Source organism: Drosophila nasuta, chromosome X (genome assembly GCF_023558535.2).
Source record: "Drosophila nasuta strain 15112-1781.00 chromosome X, ASM2355853v1, whole genome shotgun sequence".
In the NCBI taxonomy this organism is placed as follows: domain Eukaryota; kingdom Metazoa; phylum Arthropoda; class Insecta; order Diptera; family Drosophilidae; genus Drosophila; species Drosophila nasuta.
Window position 1 is genome coordinate 23690431 of NC_083459.1, and position 23553 is coordinate 23713983.

Genomic DNA, 23553 nt, shown 5'->3' on the forward strand with positions numbered 1-23553 from the left:
TGCGCCAATTTAATATTCCAAATAAATACTAAAATGTACCATTTTAATATACTAAACGAATACTTAAATATACCACCGGCAATAGTTCGAGTATATTAATATACCACTTAATTTGCACAACATATAGCCTTTCGTATATTTTAGTATTTTTCGGTATATTAATTTTTGAATATACACAATATACACAAAATATAGCAATCAACATATTTTAGTATTCGGTTGGCATATTAATTTGGTATATTTTATGAATAATACCGTTCTCTTTTATATTCTTTTTCTCATTTCACTAATTTTCATATAATATTATTTCCATTACTTCTTCCTTTGTAGTATTCTATGTTCTATATTGTTGACCTATATTTTAATCGGTTTAAGTAGATTAGAATGCACTCTTTTTCAGTTGTAAAATTTCTTTACTTACTATGTTAAATTATTATTATTGATTACTCTGTGGCTAGACTTTCTAAACTACTCTTTCTCACGCTTTTTCCTTCCCTCGTTCTCTGACCTTTAGGAATTTGTTTTCCATTTAGTTGGCTGTTTTATTAACTGCTTTAACCTATAGAAATCTTATTCTAATTAGAGCATTCAGCTGTCGTCCAATTTCTGTTCAGTTTCATGAGCTTGTTTTCTATGTTTTTTTTTTCTGTTCATCTGCTCATTTGGTTCGTTGCCTTTTTTATTCGTTTCGTGGGCAGCTGCATTTTTAATGACTCTGATTTATTAATGGCGGGCGGCTGATTAAAGCCTATCCGCTGCTGAGCAATGTGTTTGCTCCCCCTTCACTCAATACGTTAGTATCTAAATTGGAGCATGGCATCTTCTGCTGCGACCTGGCAACAGCAGAAACAGAAAAAGAAACAGACCGAGGGGGAGAGGAAGAGAGACAACTCTTTAGCCAGTGCAAAGTAGACGCGTCATGGGGCGATCTAAATACGGTTTATAACCCTATAAATTTGTGGGTTGGGTTCAGCTTAGCTCAGCGCAGCTCAGCAAGTCAGCCAGTCAGGCAGTCAGGAGGGGAGGCAGGCAGTGAAGCAGCCAGAAACAGGACCAGGAACAGGACCAAATCTCAGCCAGGCATTCGGCTGGGCGCCCAAAAACGCGACGACGTGCGACGCCGCTTAACTGTTTAATAACTTTGGCTGCCATCTGTCCGTCGCTTTGTCTGCCAGCCTTTGGCGTTCGATGTGCCTCTAGCTTCGATATCTACTAGAGATGGCAACACGACATGTCGCAACATGTTACGAATTGTCTATGCAAGCTTAAATTAAGATAAAGCATGTTTCATCAGGATTAAACTGATACAAACAACTTTAATTGCTCACAATTGCTTCAATTACTCCCAAATCTATTAAAAGCATTTTAAATTATCATTAAGAAGTTCGAAATACGCGAAATCGACAAACATGGACAAGCAACAACATGCACAAATCGCGTATATTAGTCTCAATAGTTCGAGTAACACAATTTTCTAGGCGCAAATGAAGGCAGCTTTCAAGATTATATGAAATATATTGAAATTGTGAAAAAATAGAGGAAATGAACATGCACAAACTTGCATAAAAACGCACAAATTGTGCAGAGTCGTGTTTCGAAGCCTCAATCATTCGATTTACAGTATTAAAACGCGCATAAATAAAGTAGTTAATAATTGCATATGCAATTCGTGCAAATAACGAAAATGGACATAAACAAACGTGCACAGTCATGCACAAAATCGAACTGCTTCGTGTCACGTGTCTGCAAATAAGTCACACTCACAACCCTAACAGCAAATGCATGTAGAGTAGAGATGCTACTAGAGAGAAGGGAGGGGAAAGAAGCGGGAGACAGGACAACGACGTCGACGACGGCGACGGCGAGGACGACTCATTGTCTCTGGTGCGCCGGTTTCTGGTCTATGGGAACGGCTTGGAAGTTCCACGTCGTTGATTTTATTAGTCTCCAGCGAACAATTCGAAAAATTTGTACGCTTTGCCCGAGAAAAATTCGCTTCTTTCTCTCTCAATTTCTCTGTTTGGTTTCTTTTTTTGCCCTGCTGCTGTTTCCTTTGCTTTTTGGCGTCTCCGTTTACCATTGTTATTGTTGTTGCTGATGTGGAACAGGAGATTCTAACGGCGTAACTGGAATCCAATGCCAGTCGATTTTCTTCGGAATTCCACATCAGTTGTTGTTGTTGTTGTTCTTGTTGTTGTTAGTCCTTTGGTGTCCCCGGCGAAAGGATTGCGAATTACGTATTGCCAACTGTATTTAGAGAATGGGGAATGGGAATGAGGAATGGGGGAAAGGGGATTAGGGCACTAAAGGATTGAGAACTAACGACGCAGCTTCACTGCATGGTTTTGGCCATGTTATATAGGCGCTGCCTAGCCCATCTTTCACTCCACCTTCCCCACCTCTGATTTATCCCTCCCCCTCGCCTGTCTAATGGCAACTTGTTAAATTGTAAAATTGGAAAACAAGTTGTTTTCGTTCCTTTTATTAGGTTGCCGCCTCAATGCGCGCGCGCCCCCCTTTAAAACATTTGCCACGCCCACCGCCCCCGTACCGTTTGCAACAAACATCAATTGCATTAGAGCCCAGGCCATATTCGCATCCTTTTTAGCATTCCTCGACATCCTTAGACTTATTGCCTTGGTCTTAGACACAATCAGCATTCGACTACTTTACGTACATCCAACATTCAACATTCATCTTCAATATCCAATGTCTGTCTGCCATGGGTCATTTAGCTTTAACTTTCTTCTTTTTTGATACGGAAGATTATTGGTGGGGGTGTGGCGTGGGCGGGGAATTGCAGCTGATGCGTCTCTAAACGCATTTTAAGCTAACTCATTTGGGTGACAAAAGCATTTTCTAGTTTACTTAATATACAAATGCTACGATTACTTTTGCTTCGGTATATATTGTACTGTATGGTAAATATATTTCAGTATTTTTTGGTATATTTCTACTTCAGTTTTTAATTACTTTGGTTAACAGTCTGGCATGTGGTATTTACGACATATATGCCAGCCTGTTGTATATTTTAGTATTTTTTCGGTATACTTTTACTTTGTATTTTAATTGTTTAGGTTAGCATTCTGGTATATACCAAATGTACCCTTTTGTATGTCTTAGTATTTTTTGGTTTTTTTTTTCATTTACAATCTGGTATATGTTGCACTGTATGGTTAATATACCAAAGGTATTTTTGGGTATATTTTTACTTTACTTTTTAATTGCTTTTGCTACTGTATGGTTAATATACCTAATATAGTTTGCTACATATTCTAGTATTTTTTGGTATAATTCACCTTTGTATAGCTTTGGTAAACAATCTGGTATATTTTGTATTGTATGGTGAATATTCCAAAGGTATATTTTTATTTTATTTATAATTGATTTGGCTAACAATCTGGCATATTCTGTTCTGTATAGTAAATATACTAAATATAGTATATTTCTACTATAATTTTGAACTGTTTTGCTTTGATTGAAAATAAGCACATTTTTAATTGAATGTCTACTAATTTAGTATAGAATACTTATAGAGTGATACTTATTATTTAATTGCTTTTACTCTTTATTTTATTAGAATTATTGCTGAACTGAACCACAAACTTTCTTATAATTATAACTTAATTATTTTTCTCTCTCGTTTTCATATTAATTTTCGACTGCGCTCCTCTCGCTCTGATTATAGAAGGGTAAGTGGAAATTCTTAAGGTAACAATTAGTAATAGACTTGAGCACTTTTGGGCAACACCTCAACAAGCTGGTGTAGATTAACGTATTGAGCCTTAAAGTTGTCGCTGGCGATGTGTTGTTGCTGTTGCTGTTGCTGTGGCAACTGCAGCAGCAGTGACAATTACGCAAGGAACTTCAAAAGGCGAATCGAGTCGAGTCGGCGAGTTGCTTTTTAATTTCAACACCCAACATCTTGGCTGATGATGATAACGATGATGATGATGAGTAGAGATGACAGATGAGAGAAGAGATGTTGTGAAAGATGTGGACGAATGTCAGTTAGGTCGCTGCTCATTTACGACGGCAACTGAGTCGAGTCCTTTAACATCCTTGACGCCCGTCTTTGATTTCAAAGTATCATCGGAACCCCTTTTTTGAAGTACGCTCCATTCAGTGGGACAGTGGCTACAAAAGTCTTTTGCCTTGACTTTAACTGGATTTGCTGTAATGAGTAAACGAAGACACAGAGTGAAAGTAAAGTAGAATGAGTAAGAGCACGGAGTGTTGTTGTCATAAAACGTCAGTGTCCTGTAACTGTGTGTGTGTTGAGTGCAACACTGTTGTGGCAAATACTGCTGTGGCACGTAATTAGCTGCCACTTTTCAGGCAGCAAATAGACAAACAAAAACCAAACTGAAAAGTGCAAGACACTAAAAATGCTCAAAGTGGAAAATGGAAGGAATACGGTGGGGGGGGGGGATAAAGTTGAGGGAGGGAATTTGTGGCTGCTGGTGTGCGTGCAACGAACTTTTTGCCTTCGTTTTCATTAATTTGGGATAAATGAAAAGCAAAGCCACATGCGTGTCTGCCTGCCTTCTCTTTTCCCCTCTCTCTCTCTCTCTCTCTCTCTCTTTCGCTCTTTGGGTTTGTGTGAAAAGGTTTTTAGCTGCTCCCTCTCAGCATTGATTAAGTCTCAATAATAAAACAAACGAAACGAAATAAAATACAATAAAATAAAATAAAAGCCTCGAGCCCAAAGGCGAAATAAATACAGAACAGGCGAAGCAAGCAACAACAAAAAAATTCCAATTTCGAGCACTTTAAGCACAGGTCGAATGCCATATGTGTGCATGTGTATGTGTGAGTGTGTGTTCCTTAGAGAGAATTGTGTAGTTGGGTGTAATGCTGTCTGTGTTTCTGGCCAGCTTTAAGTGACTGTTTATGAGGCGTGTAATGGAAAAACTAACTGAGATTTTCAGCCACATCATAAAGTGGACTCCACAAGAAACAGCAAACGAAACAGTTCCTATTTTCTATCTTCTGCTAGTATAGAGGGATAAACCCTCTCTATTTTTGCTGTCTTCTGATCTGATGGAATAATTTGCTTAAAGAATGCTGATCCAGCAAGTGGTGACAACTTAACGTCTGTTTTTGGTCGATTATAGAAACTAATGTCAAATGCTAGATTTTCTTAGCCCAACAAAATGATGAAATATTGATAGATCACTTTAAGGTTAGGTAATGAAGATTTGCTTTTTAATTACGCTACCTATCACTCTCTTTATCTCTCTCTCTCTCGCTCTTCCTCTCTATCTCCCTTGCTCTATCTCTCTCTCTTCCTTGCTCTCTCTCACCCACTCTATTTTTCGTTATCTTTCTTTTTTTCAGTAACTCCCTCTCTCTTTCTCTCTCTCTCTCTCTCTGTTCGTTTGTTACTCGCTACTGATTCGTATGAAATTTCATTGTTATATCTCGTTTGGCTGGCCACTAAATTCATTGTTGGATAAATCAATTTGCTGCAATAACTTTTCTCGTTGACCGTCTACTCGTTGCTCTTGTTACTCGCCACATTTTATTATTTGTATTAATTGTTAATACTTTCTATTCGCTGCTAAGAACTTATTGTGTTAGCTTTTAAACTTAGTCAAATACTTGAATTACTCGCTGATCTTCTACTCGTTGCTTTTCATTACTCGCCAAATTTAATTATTTTTATTAATTCTTAATACTCTCTCTTAGCTGTTAATACCTCACTGTGTATTACCTTTAAAACGTTGTAGAATACATGAATTACTCGCTGATTATCAATTCGTTACTCGTCACATTTTATTATTTGTATTAATTCTTAATACTCTAACTCTGTGTTAGCTTTGAAAAGTTGTCAAATACTTGCATTAATCGCTGATCCTCTACTCGTTGTAACTCGTTACTCGCTACTCGTCACACTTCACAATGTCCTTTCTTCTTGTGACTCATTTCGGTCAACTAGTCAACTAAATGTTTTGCATTGAATTGCGCCTGTTCTTTAATTGAATTACATGCAAAATGTGTGAGAACACATTCGCTTGAAAGCCAATAAAATATCTCGATAAAGAAGAGAAAGTTGAGAGGAAGGAGAAGACTGACTTTAAGCTGAAGTTTATGAGTTATTTCGTTTGACTTTAGCCAAGCTTAAGTTTGGCAAGCGCTACCAAAGGGGTGAGGTGTTAAGGCATTGTGTGTGTAAAGGTGTGTGTGTGTGTGTATATGTGTGTATGTATGTGTGTGTGTGGCGTACATCACTTGAAAATTCGATTAAATGCTGCAATTTAATGCCACAACCAAACACACACAAACACAGAGCAGACATTTGAGATAAGAACACGCTGCTTTTCTTGGGCTGCTGTAGAAGGAGGTTGAGAAGGCACTAGCGAGAGGGGGCGTGGCTGTTCGGGGGGGCTGGCAAAGTGAACGCATAATTAAATTACGCAGCGAACGAACGAAAGAGTTAGACAAATAAGCTCAGGTATTAACCTCTGGCACGCCAACACACACACACACATCGGAATATGTATATATACGATATATATATAGCTGATGCTAAGACAGCGAGCAGACAAGGAGCAGAGCAGCTTTTGGGGCGCCTCCATTGTGCGCCACAGCGTTCATTAATTCGATTTCCATAACAATTTATTCATAAGACAATGTCTGGCACGGTTATTTTATCTCTCTGGCGATGTGCGGTAACGGTAACGCCACTTAGCTACAGTCCCCCTTTCCTCCTGCCCCTACCTCCTATGTGTGTGTGTCTGCAATCCTTTCTCGCCTCGCCATAAAATATTTTTATGTGCGAACACTCTATAAATGCGTTGAACGAACAGCAGCCAAAGCTGAAGCTGAAGCTGAGGCTGAAGCAACTGCGGTTGCCTTGCACTCGAGTGTCTCAGTGTGTGTATGTGTGGGTGTGTGTGAAGCTCAGTGTGTGTTTGTGTGTGTGCCAAATGACGACGGTGGCAAGTGGTGCAAAAATTATCTTCAACACCTTCGAACTTTAAAATTAAATGAGGATTAGCGCCGACAACGCACAGGAGGCAGCTTCAGCTTCAGGTGTGTCTACCTCTCTCTCTCTTTCTCTTACACTCCCCCTCTGTCTCTGTCTCTCTCTCTCCTTAGTTACTCCTTGTCTGTTGCTTTTCATTAAGGCACTTGCGGGATCTTTGCTCTGTGTCTGTGCTTTTGGCTGCTGTCGCCTTTTGCCTTTTATGCCGCCTCATTTGCATTTTTTGCTTGCAACTCTCTTCCTCTTGTTCTCTCTCTCTCTCTCTCTCTCTCTGTGTGTGGCAAGCAGCTGCGCTTGCCGCTGATTTATAGACAGCGACACTGTCTCTTCCTCCCTCTTTCTATTTTTGTGGCTGCCGCTTGCACTTTCTTAAAGCACGTCACTTGGCAACGCCACCAAAAAAAAGGCTAAAAAAAAGGCAACAACAACAAAAAAATATACAGAAATAGGAGGCGAAAGCAATTACGTGGGGCATATCAGCAGCAGCGCAACTGCCACGCCCACAACAAATTAAGAATATGCAGCCCGCAAGTGCCAGGCACCGGTTGTGACCTCTTCCCACTGACGATTGCGCCTGTCGATTGCACCATACAGAAGTCGTTCTTTTTTTTGTCGGGCTGCAGACGAAAGAAACACTTTGCCAAATTGGCCAAGAAATGCCGAGGCAAGTCAATAATAACAGCAACAGCAACAACAACAGCGAGTGCAAAACGAACGAGTAGAAGGAGAAGAGTAACGAGTACGAGCAAAAATCAGACATCGTCCTCTATCATTTTTTTTGCAGTTTGTAGTCGTGTGTCCTGCTTCCTGTGTGTCCTGTGTGTGTGTGTGTTGCCTTGCCTTGCGCTTTGCTGCTTAAGGCTGTGGCATTTGATTTGTTTGCCTTTTGCTTTTGGCTCGGGCTTGTTTTGAAATTAAATTAAATTAAATTAAAATAAACGAAACCGAAATGCAAAAAGAAAACAAATCAAACCCAACTACACTAACTTGTCACTGACATCGTCATCATCAGCCAGCCAACTTGCTTTCCCTTTCCCCGACACACAACTTGTGCTGTCATCGTTCCCACTCTCTCTTTCTCTCTTTTTACTTTTTGTATGATTCGTGGAATGTTCTGCATAGAGTAGCAAATTAAATGCAGCTTATACTCGCCACTCAATGTAAGGCTTTCAGCTTACTCATTACTACTTCCTACTTGTCTAATGATGTTCAGCACACATTACTCGCCACTTTTCACTCACTCGCTAGAAATCATAAACTACTGCACACAGTTTCCATACGCTGATTTTATGACTAGATATGCTTACTTTCTCTTAAGCTCTTACTTCCTATTCGTTATTATGCTTTTACAAATGCCTTCGATCACTTTTAATAAAATGCAGTTTATATAAATTTTTTTGCGCCAATTTTTCTTACTCTTATTTGCCACTTTAACAATTGTCAGCTATCCATACGTTAATTCACTTTACCTATTTGCTAACAATTAAAAAATCGAATAAATTGTCCGTTTATAATTACTTCACTCGTTGTTTGTAAGTTACTTGTTAATAATTCGTATGAAACTAAATTTTTATATGTCGCTTTGGCTGGCCTTTGAACTTGTTGTTGAATAAACCATCTGGCTGCCATAAATTCTCTCGCTGACCTTTTACTCGTTGCTTCTCTCGTTACTCGCCCCATTGCATTATTTACATTTATTGCTATTACATTCTATTCGCTATTAACAACTCATTTTGTGTTAGTTTGAAACGTTGTCAAATACTGATTTTCAATTGAATTACTCGCTGATATTCCACTTTTTGTTACTCGTTACTCACTACATTTCATTTTTTGTATTAATTCGTAATACTCTCACTTGTGTTGGCTTTGAAACGTATTCAAATACTTGCTGATCTTCCACATATTGTTACTCGTTACTCGCTACTCGTCACACTTCACAATGAAACCCCTTTATCTACCGTCGTGCTATTGTTCGAGCTTGCCAGTTAATACAATTACATGCATCGCACATCGGTTGTATATGTCTGATACGACAAACGACAACATGTCGATCTGGATCTGGGTCTGGGTCGAGGTTTGAATTCGGGATTGTGTTTGGGTTTGTGCTTGTGTTTGGGTTCATCTGGCGGCGCCAGTAACAGCAGTGTGAATGTGAATGTGAATAAAGCGTCACAGAGAAACCGAAACTGAAACCGAAACAGAATCAGAAACACAGTGGCCAACGCGACATCCGCTTCCTGTTCCTGCTACTGTGGCTGTTGCTCCTGGCCTGCTCTATGCTTTATGCTGTATTCTTTTTGGGCAGAGAGAGCTTTGAAGCCTTTTCACAGCATTGCACAAAAGAAATGCTGACAATGTCTGCCTGTCCAGGTTTGTGTTTCGCTATTTTTCTTTTCACTTTCTTTTTTTCCCTTGCCTGCTCTTTTTTTCTTTTTTTTTTTGTGTCGCTTTGTTTTGCTTTGCACGCTTTTGTTGTGTGCGACTCCAGCGACGCTTTTATGTGGCCCATTGGCCAGCCAGACGTTGAATGATGTTGTTCCCAACTGCAACCCACTCAAACACACACACACACACACACACACATACCCACACAACAAGTATTACAAATTTCAATTAGCGACATGTGTGTTGTTCATGTGTGTTTTCTGCTGTTGTTGATGGGTTCTTAAAGTCAGCTTCAAGTCACTTTGAATTTATTTGTATTTTTATTTTCATTTTCATTTGGATTTTTATTGTTATTGCTATATGGAGCATAAGGCCGCACGCTTATCTCTCGTTGCCCATCAGTCAGCATTTCCCACTCGTTGTTATTCACTTAATATCTGTGTAATAAAAGCTAATCGCAGTTTATCTCTGGCTCGTTTACTCTTTATTCGACTTTATTGACGTCATAATTTGCCTGCTTGTTTGTAGTGTTTTTTCTTTTGTGCTTACATAGTTAGCACTCGTTAGACTCGCTGAATTATCACTCGTCGAACTATCTGTTATTGAAATAGTATTCGTGCATTTACTGGATTCTCTTCTTCATCACTCCCCAGATATCTAAAAGACGCCCTTGCTCATAATTTACTCGCTTATCATTTACTCGTTCGATTTGCAATTTGTATTGAAGAATCGCTAATTATCTATTCCTTTGTCTTCGCCTACTCGCTGCTTATTCATTGATTTCCTCTTATTCAGCTTATTATTCACTCATTTCTCTTTATTTACTCATGAATTTTTCCTCGCTTACTCGATAATTATTGACTTTGTTTCGCACTCGCTAATTATTTAGTCGTCTCTAAATATTTTCTCGTTTAGAAGTGTTAAATATTATAGGGGCTTTCTTGCTTATAACTAACTCGTTAAGTATTGTTTACAAACTAATTGGTCACTATTTTCTCTTCTCCTTCTTTACTCTCTTATCATAATTGTTTCGCTATTTATTCGTTTCTTTATGTTGACTTACGAATTAACTAGTTATTCACCCTCACTTACGTGATTACTATTCTCTCGCTTCGCTTTTCATACTAAGTATTCTTGATAACTAACTAATAACTCATTATTTTCTTTTACTCGGTACTGATTCACTCGCTATTAACATGAAGCTTTGTGTTTTCTCGTGAATTATTCACTCCTTGCTTCTCACTGACTTGCTATTTAGTCTCTCGTTTTTCTTTTCATACTTGCTAAGTATTAATTATTAACTTTCTCGTTTCTTTTACTCACTCTCTTAATATTGTTTAGTTACTAGCGTTTGTTGCTGCTTACTCGCTATTAACTCCTCGTGGAGTATTGTTTACTGACTAACTAGTCATATATTTTTCTTTTCTCTTACTGGCCATTTAATTATTTAATATCTTATCATAATATGTTCGCTTGTTATTAACTCGTTGTTTTGTGTTTACTCTTGAATTATTCACTCGTTGCTCCTCGTTTCTTTTACTCGTTTATAACTCACTCGCTGAGTATTGTTTACTAGTTCATTGAATTAATTTCATGTGCTTCCTTCATATTTATGCATATTTTTATGATTATTTTTATGGTATTCGAAAGAAGTGCCACGAAATGTTTAATTTATATTTGGACAACTTGGTCGACTTACTCGTTGGTTACTCGTTGTTGACCACAACATTTTAATGCAGTTCGCAGCACGCAGCGCGTGGCACGTGGCGACCGCGCTTCCTTCCTGCCACGCAGCTTCAGCTTCCAGCTCCATCTACAGCTTATGCTGCTGCTGCTTGCCCAGCGGGGCATCAACAAAAAAAGAGAAAGAGAAAAAAAGAAAGCGAGGCTAAAGGGGAAAAACAAAAACGTATTTACCTCAAATTAAACATTATTATGCCGAGGTCGCTAAAGGGAATGGGGAATGGGGGAACTCCAAAGAAGCTGCTGTTGTTGTTGCTGGTCGCGCTGGTCATTTGAGGGCAGCCGTAGGTGGCGACCACACACAATACACACACACACACATACAAGACACACACATACACTTTCTCTCTCATACTCATATGTTGACCGCAGTAAATCACGCCGTTAAATGGCGGCGACCGCTGGGCAAGTTGCCTTCTTCCCTCGCTCTCGTCTACCTTGGCTCTCTCCCTCCTCCGCCCTCCGCCCCCCTCGCAATTTGCTGCTCCGCTGACTCTGGCAAGGACATATGTGAAGCGAAGCTGTTCACTCTGGGTCCTTCTACTCGCTGCCTGGCTGCATTTGTCGAGGCACTTCCCGTTTCATTTCGTTTTGTTGTCGGCTGGTCAGCGAGTGTCGACGCAAATGTGTGCTTTGGGCGGGTCATTCGCAGCCTTAATGACATTGCCAGTGTTGCCTCCTCCTCCACCTCCTTCTCCTCCTCATTCCTCTCATTATGCCTACCCCTTGGCTGCACATGAGAGTTTATTTTGTAATTAACGCCTGCTGACTGCTGCTGCCTTGGCTTTGGCTTTGGCTTTGCCTTCAGCTTCAGCTTCGACTGCCTGTTGCGCCTCAGCACCTAAGCACAAAAAAGGCAGAAGAGAGGTGGCAACCCTGGTGCTCCCCTGCTTCACTTCCTGACTTCCTGACTGGCTTTGGGGTGCTCATTCTTTTCTCTTGTTAATGACGTTGACAGGCATTAAAGTGCGAGTGTTGTGGCGACTCTTTGTGTGCATGTGTGTGTGTGGGTGTTAGTGCAAAGGTGTGAATGCGAATGTGCTAGGAACACAAACACACACGACTAGAGATGAATGTGCTGCTGTTGTGCGGAAGTTAACAAGCAAGAAATATGTGAGAAGTACAGTGGAAAAAAAGAGAAGTCCCGAGAAGTAAGAAGTGCAATGACAATAAAGCGACGCATAGAGAAAAGAAGAAGACATATTACTAAATGCTGTGAAAATTACAAGAAAATGCCAAAACTAGAAATGTATACAAAGATAAGAAGCGAGATATACAGTGAAAGAGTTCAAGATAAGAAATAGAGAAGTATAGAGAAAGATTTTAATAGTAATAGAAAAATAGATTGGAAAATAAGCTACCGACAGAAGTACAGTGAAAGAAAGAGAAGCATTAGAAAAGAGAAGAAAACATACAAATTTGAATGCTGTAAAAATTACAAGAATAAAAGAGAAAGAGAAGTGAAATAAGAGTTCAAAAAGCGATAGGAATGTGAAGCAAATCGAAAGAGTAAGGTAAAATAACTAAGAGTAAGAGTTATGAAAAAAGAGAAGTAAAAATTAAATAAATATGAATAGAAAATAATAATAAAATAAATGAAAAGCACAGTAAAAGAATTCAAAAAGCGAGAGCGAAAAGAAAAAAAGTTAAGGAACACGTTGAAAAAAGATAGGTGCAGAAAAAATTTTAAGAGTATAAAGAAAAGCATAGGAAAATAGCTCAAAAAGTGTAAGCGAAACGAAAAAATAAGGAAAAACGAAAAATGAGATGAATAATATTTCAAAAGTCAAAAATAGCGATCTATAGTAGTATCGTAACAGAGTTAAAAGTTAAACAAAATGGGAAGAAGCAATGCCAAAAATTTAAAATAAAAATTAATTCAAAATTCGAAATTGCAGAAGAATTGAAGAAAATTCCAACTAGAAGTCAACATAAATTGCAATTAAATATGCTCGCAATAAATATGTGATAAAAAAGCACAAATTTCACTTTGCCATATGGTGAGAGAAAACCAACAAATGAAAAACGGCAAAAGTCAAATATGAGGAAAGCAACGCACATCAGAAAAAACACAGAAATGGAAAAAATTAAATTTAATAATTGAAATTCATAAGGCTTTTCGATTTACTAAGTATTCATATGGCATGCAAATTAAATCTGTGCCATAATAAAGCAAATATGAGTTCAACGTTTTAGCCTAGAGAGTGTGGAGGTAGAAAGAAGAAGCACGGGATAATGCAGGGTTGTCACAAGGGGATAAACTAGGAATTTAATTTTAAGAAATACAGAATATTGATGACTGAGAAAAGTATAATGTGAGGATAGACTATATAATTCCATTTTTAACAGCATAATTGGCAACCCTAGTGAAGAGTGCTAGATTAGAAAAGAGACGGAAATAGTTCAATGTTTGACAGCAGAGTTGGCAACCCTGATCGAGAGTGTTAGGTTAAGAGAGAGACTGGGAATTGTTCAGTTTTTAAAAGCATAGATGGCAACCCTAGTGAGGTGTTTCAGGTTAGGAGAGAGAAAGACGGGGAATAATTTAATTTTTAACAGCATAGCTGGCAACCCTAGTGAAGAGTATTAGTTTAGGCGAGAGACTGGGAAATAATTGTAATCTTAACAGTATAGTTGGCAACCCTAGTGAAAATTTGTAGGGGGAAAGAGATGGGGAATAGTTTTTCTGTCTGTTCTAATTGTTTGTTGTGTCCATTTTTTTCGCTGTTGCTGTCAACACACTGCGCTGCCACACCCACACACACAGCCTAAGGGCTTTGGCACGCCTACCACCCACTCACACACACTCACGCTCTCGCACACATTAACGCTCTCGCACACATTAACGCCTGCAGGTCTGGTGGCTTGTCCTTGTGTGTGTCTCAGTCTCAGTTCTCGTTATTGTCGCTGCTTTTGAGTTAATTTGCGGCATATGAACTGTACGCGCTTGAAATGAATTCAATGGAGCTCTAAAGCGACGTTAACGAAGGAGGGAGAGAGAGAGGGGGAGTGTGTGTAGAGAGTAGAGTAGAGAAACTTAACTGGGCGTCGTTGCTGTTGCTGTTGTCTTCAGTGGCGTCGCCAACAGGTGTAAATGTGAATTAATTAACCGCAAACACTATAAACAACGCCTCGACTCGACTCGACTTGGCTTGGCTGCTGTGTTTACAAATTGGCCTGACGTTTGTGCTAAATTGAAATGAAATTCATTACGCGCAGACAAATTTTGCAAACTGTTGCCACATAAGTTTCGAATTGGAATTGGAAGCAACAAACACACAAAACGAACAATATGTCTCAAAAACTTGAACGAACACAAAAAGAAATCAAGTGGATATTATGATGGCACAGCATATGGAGAGAGGGGGAGAGGGGGAGGGGGCCACACACAGGTTGTGTTGTTGTGTTGTGTTTGCCGTGGGTCGCTTCGATTTCAAGTCAATTCAAATCAAATCATTTGGAAGCAAATCATTTGATATGTTGCGGCAATTGACAAACTCCAGCAGCAGGAGGGGGCGAAGGAGAGGAGTGAGGAGGAGGGGTCTGTGCACACATTTACAATTGCTCAATTCAATTTCCGTTCGAGTGCGTCGGAAGAAGTCGGTTCAATGGCAACTTGATCTCTTGTTGATGATGACGGCGCCAAACTGTCGCTCAGCCGGCAAATGGCAAATGGCAAACGCCAAACGCCAAATGGCAAATGGCTAAAACGGCAATCGGTGAATTGGCATCACACACACACACACACACATACGTACAGGTAAATGGCGATAAAATCGAGAGGGGGAGAAAGGGCAGATCTCTCTCTCTCTCTCTTTTGGATACTTTGTCGCGCTTTAGCTTCGTCTCAGGTGAATGGCTTTAATGTTCGCTCGTTACAACGCGGCGGATGCGATGTGGATTACCTCCCTTTTACCTCTTACCTCTCTTATCTGCCCCTCCTCTCGCCTTTCTCTTCTCTAGCCTGAACTGTGGCCTCAAGCAAATCTGTCTAGGCTTCCGTCACGCTGTTGCCTCAATTGCCATGCACTTGATTTGCTACTTATTGAAATCAAATAGGCATTGAAATTGCCTCGCCCAATACTCTTCACCTACAAGAGTTGCTCGCTAGTTGAGTTGAACCAAAAAAAGTATGCTACGTTTTTTCTGCTTTCATTTCGATTTCATTGAAATAATGCCGTTAATGTATTATGTATTAATAGTATTTGCAAATAGTACCATTTATTATTATTAGTGATTAGTTGATCAGTTATTATATTTATCAATAAGTGTTATATTCATTGCAAATTCACAGCTATCTACAGCTGTGAACTTTGAAATGCGTTTAACGAAGTTTTTATTTGTTTCTTATCTCTTTTTACAAAAACAATATGCAATTGATCAACTAACAGAAAGGAATATGCAAAGCCGCACAGCTATAATATAATATTTATTTTATTTTCTTTTATTTTAATTGAGTCGAATAATATTTTGAACTACCGGCAGATAAGTTGACAAGTAAAAAATAAATATATGAATTTAATTTTGACTAATTTTAAACTAGTTTTACACACATTTTTTTTAATTAAGCTTAATAACAATAAGTTTTTTTGATCACTTAGGTGTCTAAAAGTAAGAATGAGGCTCTATTGCTGAGTGCTTACACTTTTGTGCAACATTGTGAACATTAAATTAAATTAAACTCGAACTCGCTTAGCGGCCACAACGCGTATGCAAAATATGCCGTTAAGCGGAATATACGTTAAGTGATAAAAAGCGCATTTTTCTGTGAATTCATCTCTATTTCATCTTTTTTATTTACAGCTTATTATAAGCATATAAATGCTGCTATTGCGAACTGTGGCCATTAAGTGAGTAAAGTCGATATGATATTCATTATTATTATTAAAAGAGGATTGCCTTGATATATTATTATTGTAATTTATTTAGAAGTTGTTTTGAAAACTTTTTTCTTAAGCTAGTTTGTTGCATTTTCATTTAAAGGGACAGTTAAAGCATTAGACCAAAGACGAAAGCTTTGTTTCATATTGAACATTTCATCATAATCTACATTCATATTTTGAACGTCACTTTATTCTTATGTTTGCAGAGTTAAGAATTAAACTATCATATAATTTGCAATTCCTTAAGAGACCAACCTTAACTTTTGCTTTAGCTTTAGGCTTTAATGCATACATAAAAATTATGGCAAAGGTTGTCTAGATAGTAATTCCTTATTGTTTACTGTAGAGCAACTGGAATTCGTGAAGGTGCCGCTGAGGTGTATTTACTATTTAGCTATTAGGCTGTTGTTTTATTGTCGTCCCCGCAACGCGCTGTTATTTTTATTATTGGATAACATTGCCCGATTACGCGCACTTGAATCGATTTATTGTTATTGAGGAGGCCGCGATTCAAGTCGATTCAAGTCGATTCGAGTCGAGTTGAGTCGAGTAAGCAAACATTTTGCTAGCCATAATTACAAGTGCGTCTCTGGCATTTGTCTTAATAGAATTAAAGTGGAATGGAGTTGGGCGGAAGACAGGTAGAGAATCCCATCCCAAAAGGGGGCAGGCAAAACAACGTTTCACTTAGCCAAGAAAGCAATTGCGAATCACTTGGCCAGTTGCCATTGCCAGGCGAATGATTTGGATTTTGGCTTTTCCCCTGTCTCCTTCTCTTTGCTTTCATAATTTCTCTGCTCATTCTATTTTTATTTGTATTTGTATTTTCTCTTTTTTTTTCTTGGGTTGCCTTGCTTAGGCTTTCGCTTATTATTTAATTATTTGCTCATGGCAATTCCTGGCGGATTCTATTTGCTTTAATTTCATTTCGTTGCTGCTGCCAACCGCAGCCTTAGCTGCTGCCACTTTGCTCTCCCCTTACCCCCTTTCCCTGCATTGCGGCAATCACATTTCAGTTCATCATTAGCGCAGACATTGACAGCGAGCAGAGAAGTTAAGAGTTGGAGAGGGGAAAACGTGTGGTTTTTGGGCCTCCCTCATCATAGTTTCGCAATTATGAGTTGAGCCTGTAAATGAAAGCGGCGAGGAAGGAGGGAGGAGGAAGGAGGGAGGAGATGGCTCAACCATCTCGCAACTCTCGCATCTCGCATCTAGCATCTCAATCAATCATAATTAGTGTGAATTGCAATTATTGTTGCATAGTTTTTGCGCCAAATTGCAACTGACATGCGGCCTAATAATAATGAAATTCTTCACTCGCCTCTCATCCCAACTAACATACTAAAAGCAGAGCAAATTGATAGACAGCGAAGTGTTTGCCAACCTATATCGAAGCTAGGCTAAAGATTACATTCTATATTCTCAACTTCTTCGATTAATCAAGAGTCTACTCAAAGCAGTTGACTTTTATATAGTTAAATATGTAATTTACAATATAAATTTGGTATATTACGTGATCAATGGTATATTTTGAATGTAGTTGAATATCAATATAGCAAATGTTGCCATTAGTATATTCTAGTTTTTTTTGTTGGTATGTGAAATTCAACTTTTAGTATATAAAATATAGCTTTTGGAATGTTATAGTATTATGTGGTATATTTAATTTACCGTTTGGTATATTTTAGTATTCTTCTGAAGGTTTAATTTAGAATATAAACATTTATTACATTATCCATTAGTTGTAAATCATGTTTTCTGAATATGTTTTTGGTGGATAAGTTTTGGATATTACGTGATCTATGGTATATTTTGAATATAGTAGTATAACAATTTACAAAATGTTACTTTTGGTATATTCTAGTTTTTTTTTTTGGGTATGTGAAATGCAAGTTTTGTTATAGAAAATATAGGTTTTGGAGTGTTTTAGTATTATTTGATATACGTAATTTACCTTTTGGTATATTTAAGTATTTTGTTTGCATGTGAAATGCAACTCTATGTATATTTTATTATTTTAGGTATACGAAATATAGAGATTAGTATGTTTTAGTATTTATTAGGTATACGAAATGTAGTTTTTGGAATGGTACATTACTATCGGTATAATTTAGTATTTTCTGAAGAAGCTATTTACACTTTTTTTACTTTATCCAATACTCTCAAAGTTGTAAACTATGTTTTCTGAATATGTTTTGGTGGATAAATTTGGTATATTACATAATCTATGGTATAATTTGAATATTATACGAAAAGTAGCTTTTGGTATATTTTAGTATTTGCTCGCTATAAAAAATAAAGCTTGTTCGAAGTTTTAGTATTTTAAGTGTGTGGAATTTAGAATTTGATATATTAAACATGAAAACAATTCTGGGATATTTTAGTATTTTTTTTGGTATTCAATATGTAGCTTTTGATATATTTTGGTATATGAAATGCATCATTTGGAATGTTCTAGTATTTTTAAATAGACGAAATGTAGCTTTCGGTATATTTTAGTATTTGTCTGTAATACTGCTTTGGTATATTTTTATTAAAATGTCGCGCTGTTATGGTTTTATTCAATAAAGGTGTAGCTTTCTTAATTGTTATTCGCATTAATTAGTCGCATTGTTCTCATTGCTCTACACTTTGTTAATTTAACAGCATTCAATTGTAGTCCACATATTCTGTGACATTTGCCATTGTCAATCTCTGCTTGATTTCCGTCAATTGCAACACTTTTCAATTTGCGCAGCTCGACAAATGATTTGCCTAAATAGCTGTGCGTATTTATTTAAGAGGCAGTGTAGAATAAAGCGCACAGCTGGTAAGCTGGTATCAGGTCAGGAGTCGACTTAGGACTTGTGATACTGATAATACTTGGTATGCAAATTTGATTTGTTGCCCCGTACGTGAGAGCGTCCATTGCCCCCGAGGAGCAGTCAAACAAAAAAAAAGGACCAAAGACTAAAGATGCCGGCCGGGTGGCTTGTGCACTTTGTAACTGGTTGTGTAAACACTGCAAAAGAAAGCAGAAGCTCCTCTGCTCAAGAGCTGAAGCCACGCTGAGGTCCGTGACAGAAAAAAAACAACTAAGAACGCTACAGTCGAGTGTACTCGACTGTGAGATACCCGTATATTTGGTATATCGATATAGTACCACATTCAAAATATACCATATACCAAATTTCGACTCTAGCTTTAAAATTACGCTTGTTATTAGATTTTTGTTGATTTGTGGGTGCGGAAGTGGGCGTGGCAAAAATTTAAAACAAACTTGATCTGCGTGCAAACATAACAAATGCTGTCGAAAACAGTTTAGAGCTCTATCTTTTATAGTTTCCGAGATCCAGTGTTTCATACGGACAGACAGACAGACGGACATGGTTAGATCGTCTCGGTTGTTGACGCTGATCAGGAATATATATACTTTATAGGCTCGGAAATGCCTCCTTCTACCTGTTACATACATTTCCCGCCAGCACAAAGTTATAATACCCTTCTACCCTATGGGTAGCTGGTATAAAAACACAACACACACCAAAAGAAAAAAAAAAAGGAAAAACGACAACGACGAAAGGGTCAGGACTGTCAGTCATAGTCAGAGAAAGGAGAGGAGAGCGGGATGATATCCAAAGTGGGGGAGGAGGAGAAGCAAAGGGAAGTAGCATCACATGACGCGACATCGGCATCGGCGTCTGCCTTGGCATTCAACTTGTCGTGGTAATTGCGTAGCATTTCCATAGATTAAGGGATTTACTCAACTGCTTTCACTTGGACGTCACCGATACCAGAACAGAACGGAACTGAACCCAAAGACAAAGCCCGGTCAGCCCGAACACAACTGAAACCAGAGTAAAGAAATTTTCGGCACGCACCAAAAACACGGAGCAAAAAAAAAAGAACAAGGAAAAAAAAAGAAAGAAAGAAAAAATGCTTGAAGAGTGTAGTAAAACGCTTGTGTTAAATACTTTTATTGAGATGGTAAGCCTTTTTATTAGCTCAGACCTAAATAAACAAGCTAAGGTCTCGTTTCTCGTTTTCCCCTTTTCCCCCTTCTTGTTGGCTACGTGTGCCGGGGATTTTTATCTGTCCAAGGGGAGCCGCACGGTTAAAGGGGTTGTGAAGGGGCAACAGCCGTCGTTTAACATACTTTAAACATGTTTTGCCAGCTCAAAAAAAAAAAAAAAAAATAAAAACAACAAAAAAGGCTAAACAAATGCGATAAATTCGCTGAAATTAAGCGACAAAAAGTCTCTAAATTCATACAAATGAAATGCACTCATAAAGATGAAATTGACACTCTTCTTGGCTTATAAAGCGATTCCAAAACGATTAACAGGTAATGCCAGAGCATTGTGAAAAATAAAAACGAAAACAACTAATTGAATCGGAGAGCTTAAAAGCAACTCTTAAAGTAGCTCTCTTAAATGGGTTTAAACAGTATAACCCAGCTATGTTTTTTTTTTCTTTTTTAATTAGACTTATTCCCTTCTACTCCTTTTATGTATGCAAATCGAAATGGGGAAAAGTCTGAAAAAGGTTTATTAAAGTTAGGTTATTTAGGGCAAGTGTTGAAATTTGTGTATCAAAACATTCTTAAAGCAATTGCGTTAAAGAAGGATTAGAAAAAAATTAAAATACATTACATTATCTTTAAATAACAAATTAATAAACAAATAATCTATGATTCAATTGGTCTATGAAAATACATATATATAAAATATCCATAACAAAAAATAATCATAATAATAATAGTTGACAAGAAATTAACAAAAGTACCTGTAATCTTATATAACAAATTCATTAGAATTTTATTAGTTTGTTAGTATTAATATTAATTTTAAAAAAAATTAGAAAGCTACTAAATATTTGATTTTACAAGTTCTTCAGTATTTTAGTATTTTTTAATATTTATAATTTCAATTTTTGCTTATTAAGAAAATTACTTAGAATTAGATTAGAACAATATATAATATTTATAGTATATGCTTTAAGAATAATACTTGAAATCTTTTATACCAAATACTTCAATAGTTTTGTTTTTTTTTTAGTATTAATAATAATGTACAAGAGAACAAAAATACTTGAAATTTAATATTACAGTATATTCAGTGTTTAATATTCAGTATTTTTTAGTATTAATAAACAATTACACTTCTGCTTCTGTTTTCTAGGTTGAAGAAAGCTGCGCATGAAATCTGAAAATGAAAAATCAAAAGTTAAATGGAGTTTACAAGAAATTGAATTTAAAGCAGTTTTGAGCGGGTAAGTGTGATTATAAATTTGAATACTATGGAAATAAAGTCGATAATTACGCCTCAAAAAAAAAAGTATTTTAATGTAGATTTAAATAACATCTTTTTGCAAACTATTTTTGTTGATACTTCCATCAGTACAAATTATGTTACAAATTTGTAGTAGCAATTATCGACTTTAATATAATTCTAAGTGCCGGGTATAGCTAAGTTGAGCATGCTCCACTTGCCAAACTGCCTTTTTAAGACGTCTCAGATTTTAAATTTTGTGTAGCAATTGTCCCAGCTCTCCCATCTCATCCTACTCTCCGCGTCGTTATTCATTTGTGGCGTCTGCCCGATCGGTTAATGTTTATGGAGTGTGGAGTGTGGAGGAGGCAGAGTGAGAGCTTTTAAGTCGAAGAGATTTTGAACGAAGCCAGTGCGAACAAGAAGAAGAACAACAACAACAAGAACAAGAACAGCGCAGCACGCACGCATTTAAATCAAATCTGTGTGTGTATGTGTGTGTGTGTGAGAGAGAGAAAGTCATAAAGTGTTGTTTAATGGCATTTTTCATCCATTACTTACCGTTATTATGCTAATGAGGTCGTTACGCGTATTTGTGTGTATATTTTATTTATATTGGATTGTGCGTGAGGCGAGCACACATGACGGCACAACGAGATAGAGGAGGGAGGTAGAGGGAGACTGACTGTATAATATAAAGACATCATCAGCAACACAAATCTGCATACGGCGCAACAACAAAGTCGAAAATGTGTTGCGTCTGCCCTGTGGGCGACTTTCTCTTTCTATGTGTGTGTATGTGTGTGTGACAAAAAGTGTGTGTGTATTGTTGTTGCTAATTGAGAGGCTCGCTGTCAGCTTGTTGTGTAATTTTCTATAGCATACTTTTGCGCTGCGCCGCTTTAATTGCAGAGCGCCTCCTCATTTCGTCGTTTTGTGTAGCATACTTTTGGGCTGCGCCTCGCTTTAAATACCGCAAAGCTCTTGAACCGCGTTGCCAATCGCATTGTGCGCGTTGCCAGAACGCTGCCCATTGTGTTGTGTCGCTTGTTGTTTATATTTAGTTTGTTGCTGCTCTTGTTTACCATATGAAGTTGATATGAACTGAGGCCCAGCGGCAAATGAAGACAACAAGCAGTCGAAGAAGAAGAAGAAGCAGCAGAGCAAAATGCGAAATGCAAACAGCGCTAACTGGGAGTGGTGAGGAGGTGGTGAGGAGGGGGGGACAGTGGTTACTAGTCGTCGCATTGGCAGGCCAATCAAGGCGTAGAAGGGGAACAGGGGGGAGCTGCGACAGCGTCGCAAACTTTTGCTTCTGAATACGTAAAATGTTTTGGTAAATGTGTCCCAAATGTCGTTGACGGAACGCAGTGGCCGGGAGGATGGGAGGGGGAAGAGAGGGCGCACCGCAAACGATTTGCACGCAGCAGCGGAGCAGAAGAAGAGGGGGGAAGGAGCAAGGGGAGGAGGACGGACAAGATGGTACGACAACGATTCTCGCGACATTTCATTCGATTCGTGGCTAAATAACTTGGTTTTCCAAAACGCCAACGGGCGCAGCAAGCACGGGAAGCAGAAGGGGGGAAAGTGAGGAGGGCAAGTAACAGGCACACACAGGACTCAGGACTCAGCACTAGACCAGCGACTAAGACTGAGACTGGGACGAAGAAGACTTTTGCTCAGTCTCTAGACTTTAGTGTTGTCTGCAGTCTGAAGACAGCGTCGCGGTTTTTGCGGTGGTCGCTGCGGTGCGGTGCGGTGCGGTGTGATTCTCCCTCCACTTTTTACCTCCTGTTGTTGTCTATTGCAGCTGCTTGAATTGTTGCGCCTTATTTGGCCGTGGTTCTTTCTCTCTCTCCCCATTCTCTCCTCATTCTCAGTGCTGTGGCACTTCTTAAGCGCTTTCTTGTCCTGCGGTGCTCGTTTGTTTGTCGTGCACATAAATCCTAGCGCTAGTTGTCCCAAAGGCACTGCCACTGGCAGCCCTCTCACCCCTCCCACCCCTTAGCCCACAACCCACGGTGACAGCTGTCCCCACTCCTCTCTCTCTCACTCTCTCTTCCACCTGCCCTTGGCCAGCCAGAGTGTCACAGCTCAGTGGTTGCTTCCGCATCTCGACCGCATACTTAATTATGAAGTCGCCGACGCTTTCAGCTGCTCTCCAGCAACAGCTTTAGCTTCGACTTCGACTTCAGCTACAGCTACAGCTACAGCTTCAGCTTCAGCTTCCAACTGCTGTTCCCAGCTCACTGTCCACCTGGTGTTGGCAACAGCTGTGCTGCGAACCAGCCGCAAGTCTTAA

At 38.6% G+C, this 23553-nt stretch overlaps 1 long non-coding RNA gene across 4 annotated transcripts in view; it reads left to right on the top strand.

Moving 5' to 3' along the window:
• LOC132796226 (uncharacterized) overlaps window positions 1–23553 on the top strand; it is an 86291-nt gene that overhangs the window by 44831 nt on the left and 17907 nt on the right. For 3 of the 4 annotated variants that reach the window (XR_009633525.1, XR_009633524.1, XR_009633523.1), the window contains exon 5: window positions 21162–21252. This is a non-coding gene — a long non-coding RNA (uncharacterized LOC132796226). Of the gene's footprint in view, window positions 1–15922; window positions 15980–21161; window positions 21253–23553 lie in introns of those variants that run through there. The other variant, XR_009633527.1, reaches the window with a different exon arrangement.